Source organism: Rosa chinensis, chromosome 1 (assembly GCF_002994745.2).
Source record: "Rosa chinensis cultivar Old Blush chromosome 1, RchiOBHm-V2, whole genome shotgun sequence".
Taxonomy (NCBI): Eukaryota; Viridiplantae; Streptophyta; class Magnoliopsida; order Rosales; family Rosaceae; genus Rosa; species Rosa chinensis.
In genome coordinates, this window is record NC_037088.1 from 7348858 (window position 1) to 7355479 (window position 6622).

The 6622-nt window shown below is 35.4% G+C and overlaps 1 pseudogene; it reads left to right on the forward strand.

Moving 5' to 3' along the window:
- Positions 1–929: 929 nt before the first annotated feature.
- LOC112199412 lies at positions 930–2670 on the forward strand (annotated as a pseudogene).
- The last annotated feature ends 3952 nt before the right edge of the window (positions 2671–6622 follow it).

The following is a 6622-nucleotide window of genomic DNA, read 5'->3' on the forward strand; positions in this document are numbered from 1 at the left end:
AAAACTCAAGGCTACTCATTCAAGCAAACCGGTGCACATCAATTACAGTAGTTCCAACGGCCCGAATGACGTGCAAGACTATTTTCTGGGGACAACTGTTATCCTCAACCTCTAACTGTAGAAGAAGAACATTCCTCTACCAGCCTTATCCTTAACAAAATTAGCACACTGGGTACCTAATTGACCATGCCCATCAAACAAGCCAAAGAAATGGATATTTGGGTTACCTCGAAGTTGCAAATTGAGTCACATAATGTGTTGCCTAACTTAATTGAGTTAAAGAAAAAGAGGATTTATGTAGTAGTGCTAGAGGTCAAGGTGTTATGTCCCCCTCTTTGCATAATTCTAATTTTAATATAATAAGTCAGACGTGGGGATGAGCCTTCCAGCTTGGCTGGGTTCCAAACCCATTTAAAAAAAAAAAACAAAACAAAACAAAACAGAGTTTAGAGTTTTCATTATCAAACGTAAAAGTTGGAAGTTCATCACTGATTAAAAAAAAAAAAAATAGGCATGGGATGTTTCAATACCAAAGAAAGAACTTGCGTACCTACCCGTTACAAGATTAGGAATTTGACTTCAATTCAACAGTATTAGAGCATCTCCAACAGTAGAAATTGTTTTTTAGTTAAATTTAGCTAAAGTTATGAAATTTAGCTATTGATTTAGCAATGTTGCTCCAGCAATAGTAGCTATTTGTAAATAATAACTATATTTTACCAAATTTTAAACTGACATGTGAACAAAAGAAGAGAGAGAAATATAACTTTTGCTTTAGCTATGTAGGATACTCTAGCTAAATATAGCTAACCACTTGAGCTATAGTTAAATTTAACTTACCTATAGCTGACTTTTGTATTAAAAATAGTTATATATAGCTAAAAACTAAATTTAGCTACTCTGTTGGAGATGCCCTTAATGCACCAGAATGAAAGCAACCATCTTTTTGTAAACCCAAAAACCAAACTGTTTAATTGACAAAGCTAGGGACTTGAGACCGTGCTAATCAAACATCAAACCACAAAACCCAGAAGAAACTATGAATTGAAAACCCAAAAAAATCTAAATTTACACTCTGTCCGTAGAGTCTCGGTGCTTCCACTGAAAACCCAAATCTCTCGACTCTGCTTCCATTTTGATGAGTTGCTAACATAATGGAATGGTGGGATTTAGACAAGGATTGCTCAAACAAATCGTGGGTGACCTTGCTTTCACCGACTCACCCTTCGCGAAGCTCTTGGACTCCTGAATCCGAACCAAGTCGGCGCGTGATGCCGGTCGCGTCCACGCCCGCCTCATCAAAACCCAGTTCTCGTCGCATGTTTTTATTCAGAACAGGCTCATCGACGCGTATAGGAAATGTGGTTCGTTCGATGATGCACGTAAGGTGTTTGATAAAATGCCTGAGAGGAACACTTTCAGTTGGAACTGCATCATTACCGCATTTACGGAGTTGGGTTTTGTTGATGAGGCTTTGCAGAGTTTTAGGTCAATGCCGGAGCCTGACCAGTGCTCATGGAACTCGATGGTTTCGGGGTTTGCACAGCAGCATGGTCGCTTTGAGGATGCTTTGGAATATTTTGTTAACATTCATGGGGAGGATTTTGTTCTTAATGAATACACATTCGGTAGTGCTCTTAGTGCTTGTGCAGGTTTAAGAGCTGAAAATGGGTGTCCAAATTCATGGTTTCATTGGGAAATATTGTTACTGTTCGGATGTTTATATGGGGTCTGCACTTATTGATATGTACTCAAAATGTGGGAATTCGTGCTGCTTGTGCACAAAGAGTTTTTGATTGCACGAGTGTGCGAAATGTTGTTTCTTGGAATAGTTTGATAACTTGTTACGAGCAAAATGGTCCAGCAAGCGAAGCCGTACAAGTGTTTGTGAGGATGATGGATTGTGGGTTTAAACCAGACGAGTTGACTTTAGCCAGTATGGTGAGTGCTTGTGCGAGCTTGTCCGCAGTGGAAGAAGGTCGGCAAATACATGCTTGTGTTATGAAATGTGATAAGTACAGGAATGATGTTGTATTATGCAATGCATTAGTTGATATGTATGCAAAATGCAACAGAATAAATGAGGCCAGAAGGGTTTCCGATGGGATGCCTATCAGAAATGTGGTCTCAGAAACTTCTATGGTAAGTGGATATGCAAAGGCAGCAAGTGTAAAAGTTGCAAGATCGATGTTTACAAAGATGATGGAGAGGAATGTAGTCTCTTGGAATGCACTTATTGCAGGGTACACATAGAATGGAGAGAATGAAGAGGCCCTTGGACTCTTTCTCCTCCTGAAAAGAGAGTCTGTTTGGCCCACCCACTACACATTTACGAATCTACTCAATGCTTGTGCAAGTCTTGTTGATCTGCAGCTTGGCAGGCAAGCTCATTCACACATATTGAAGCATGGTTTTCAATTCCAGGTTGGTGAAGAGCCTGATATATTTGTTGGAAATTCTCTAATAGATATGTACATGAAATGTGGGTCTATTGAAGATGGCTGTCAGATGTTTAGAAATATGGTGGAAAGGGATCATGTCTCATGGAATGCTATGATTGTGGGACATGCGCAAAATGGTCATGGGACTGAAGCTCTTGAAATATTTAGAAAAATGCTGGTATCAGGTAAAATTGAGCAGAAAGATATGATAACTATATACTGTTACTGACCTATCCATTTCGAAATGGACTCTCATGTAACATTTTCCTCAACACCTTCCTACATTTATGGAAACATAAAAATGGGTGACTACTTTTTCTTAACAGTGGTGTTCACCTGGTCAGTTGCTGACCAAATAATTTATGCTCAATAACGCTTTGATGTACATCCAAGGGTTGAAAACAAAACACCTCAACTTAATAATAATTCTCTCTGCCATTGGATTTACATCCAAGGGTGATTGAGCATTATTTTCTTGGTCAATAACTGACCATGTGAACATTTTCGGTAAAATAGGTCAGTAACAGTATATTGTTATCATATCTTTCTGCTCAATTTTAGGTATAATGCACAACTGGATTATTGTGGGTCTGCTATTTAGTTGGTATGCAGTGCAATCGTTAAAAATTAACATTAAACTAGATAGTCCCCCCCCCGCGATGCTGCAGTTTCCCTGTTTTTTTTTTTTTTTTTTTTAAGAGGAAAGGAAAACAATTCTTGTTTTTCATATCAATCAAAAGCTTAGAAGGTTGGGGATAGTTCTCAAAGAAAGAATAGATGATATGGGAACAAATGTTGACCCATTTATATTCGTAAGTACATCAATCTCATAAGCTTTGTTGTTATAAATTTGCTATCGATCTCATAAACTTCTACCCAAAGTCTTAAATAAGCACTATGCTGATACAGTTTCCAGAGTCAATAACCTTAAGAAAAAAATGAAGAAGAGCAAAATCAGCAGCAGACTATTCAGCTACAGTCTGCAGCATTGGATAATCTTAAGCCGCAGTTAACTGCCGCTAGTTAGCAAGTTACGTCCTTTCTTCAAACACCACTTCCCTGTAATTCAAATCTATCAATGAACTCCCGATATTTGTTAGATAATTCATTGAACAATTTAGGAGCAATATAATGAGTAGGGTGTTCTATGTGCAATGCATATGCATGATATATTATTTGGCACTCAAAATATGCATTTAGACAAAGTATGCGGTTTATATAACCTGCAAAGTTGTGTATAATATCTAATTGTGTGAGAGTAAATAGCTTAATAGCATCCTAGGCAAACAAAAAGCAACATTCATAACAAGTTCAAAAGTCGCATCTGTATTGTGAACAACTTTTTGTGATTCAAGAAACAAAATTGAAAGATAAGAATCAAAATTGAACAATTTTGTATGTACACCGCTTTAGCAGAATTTAGGGTCTGGAATGGTTGTTGATATGGATGTTTCAGTCTATTAAGAGTAGAATAGCTAAGTCATTTTGGCTGGAAGTTTGGAACACTTGTTCTATACACATTCGTACACTGCTCTAATTTTTTTCACTTGGTTGCAATCAAACAACTTTCTATGTACACAACTTTATCAGAATTTAGGGTCTGGAATGGTTACTAATATGGATCCCAGTCTCCGAAGACATTTTGTAGTTTAACAATAATGACAAAGAAGAAACCCTAGTTTGATTTGCCAAGAAGCTGGGCTGGTTATTAAACAAATGTGTGGTTAAACAGAAAAGAAAACTTGATCCAGATATATATTGGTTGCTTGATATTTGAAGTACAATAGTAGACATCTTACCTCCAGTCAAATCTGAAATACATGAGGAAACAACATTTATGTAATATCAAATTTGAACTTTCATATATCCCTGAACTAATATATTCAGAAACTTTCTACTCATCGAGGTTGTGAATTTAGGATTATGCCTTAATGTAATGGACTTCTGTGAACTTTTCTTAGTGCCTCTTTTACTGGAAATTCTCACATTAAGCAAGCAACAGAGAAGTTTACTAAACTTACCAATCAAGAGTGTAGCATAAGATAAAGGTTAAAAAACTTGAAATTAAAGTAAACAATTTAAACACTGGTAGGAGAGAAACAACCTAGTTTATTATTACCAAATTAGCAAATAAAAAAAAAAAGAAATGCAATACTAAAAGCTTCAAATTGATTAACTATGGTGGATAAGAAAATTGCATGCCAAATCAAATTGAACTTCCACACACCTGGACTGTATATGCTTAAATTCCTTACTTAACATCGTCTGCAATTTATCACAACCAATCAAGTTGTAGCTGACAAAAATATGACATAAACTAATGTCATTACACAAAACAACATTGAATCTTAACCATCGCTTCCAACATTAGGAAAGAGGTGGTTATCAATAAGTAAAGAAAGAACTATCTTACTTCCACATATCGACACAAACTCACCAGTGATCAAAAGTAAGCCAGTAACATCGTCTGCAATTTATCACAACCAATCAAGTTGTAGCTGACAAAAATATGACATAAACTAATGACATTACACAAAACAACATTGAATCTTAACCATCGCTTCCAAAATTAGGAAAGAGGTGGTTATCAATAAGTAAAGAAAGAACTATCTTACTTCCACATATCGACACAAACTCACCAGTGATCAAAAGTAAGCCAGTGGAAATCCACTTCAAAAAGACAACCCGCCCTCTTGCCTTTCAACTTTCCAGCCAAAATGATGAACATAGTTACATGGGTAACGCATGCCCTGCATATAAACACAATGGATAAATAAAAATGACATTGTGCTATGAAATCCAAAAGCAAGTACACTCCTTTTCCATTTTTCTGTTTGAGTAAACAGGTCTTCTTACTTTTCAGGTATGCTCCCCTTTATTAGAACATGTGATTAGGTTTGATTTGGCTATAGGATTTTGGAGATTTGCCAATTCTTACTACAACTTAATAAATTGATGAGCATAAATTATCAGATATTCTTGTCTGCCTAAAATGAGATTGTTAGAATTGCCTAAAATACAATCTATTAGTTAGGTAGGTTCCTACACATACTATGGAATTTCCTGCAAATTCAGCTATAATTCATTAACTTCAAATCAATAATGCTTTCTTTTGCCCTTTTTTGAAATCAGACTGTTAACATTGATTCTCTTGGCCTTTCACTAATAACAGGACTCAAGGTTAAAACCACATAATGTTTATTGAACTGTTGTTAGAAATAAGTAATGACTCTTAACATCTATGGTATTCAATCCTCCTTTCTGATTTTTAAAAGATGGAAATGTAGATTATACAAAAGAAAAAAAAAATTAACAATTTGTATAGGCACAATGTTTATACTCTTCTATTAGTTCTAATATTCTCAATTGTGCATAGGAAGATCTTAGATTGCCTTAAAAAAAGAGCAGGAAATATATGTGAACTTTGTGGTATAGGACACAAATTACAAAGTTACTCACCATTTGATGCCAACTTCCTAACAACTATAGCACAATGCTCAACCTAAATGACATACCATATTTTTCTACTATGTTACAAACATCATATGCTGTATAGTATTCCTGCACTACAATTTATAATGAATGTTGCAAAGCAGTAAGTTCAAGAGACTAAATGGTGGGTGTCATTATGTTTTATTGTAACTCAAGCTTTAAGCTCGGCTCACCCTTTTTAAGTGGAAACCAAAACACAAATGTCATGAATTAATATCCCAGACAATCGTTTATTTTCTTAATGTCAATATTGACAGTAGAATCAGAGACTTTTCTCTTAATACCAACACTAAATAGCCTAAAGGTTCTTATTCCATCTAATCAACTAACAATTACGAAACAAAAACAATATGCACTATATAATCTGAAACATCAGAAAGTATTAGTATAAAATATCAACACAAAAGAGCAGGTTATATCACTCAAATCTACAATACATGTAATTTGAACTTGGAAACAAAGAACACTAAGTCACTGCAATCCCAACTGAATCGTGCATTCAGATCAATCAAATTCAAAAGGATATAAGCTTAGACAACTAAAGCTGTTGAAAACTAAAGTGAACAAAACCATTAAAATGGATTGTCCTTGAAGATCTAAACATAATCCTTACTTTGCTCAGATGGCATGTTCTCAATAATGTTATGGTTTTGCTTCCAAAATAGTCATTTCTCTAAAGGTCTATTGAT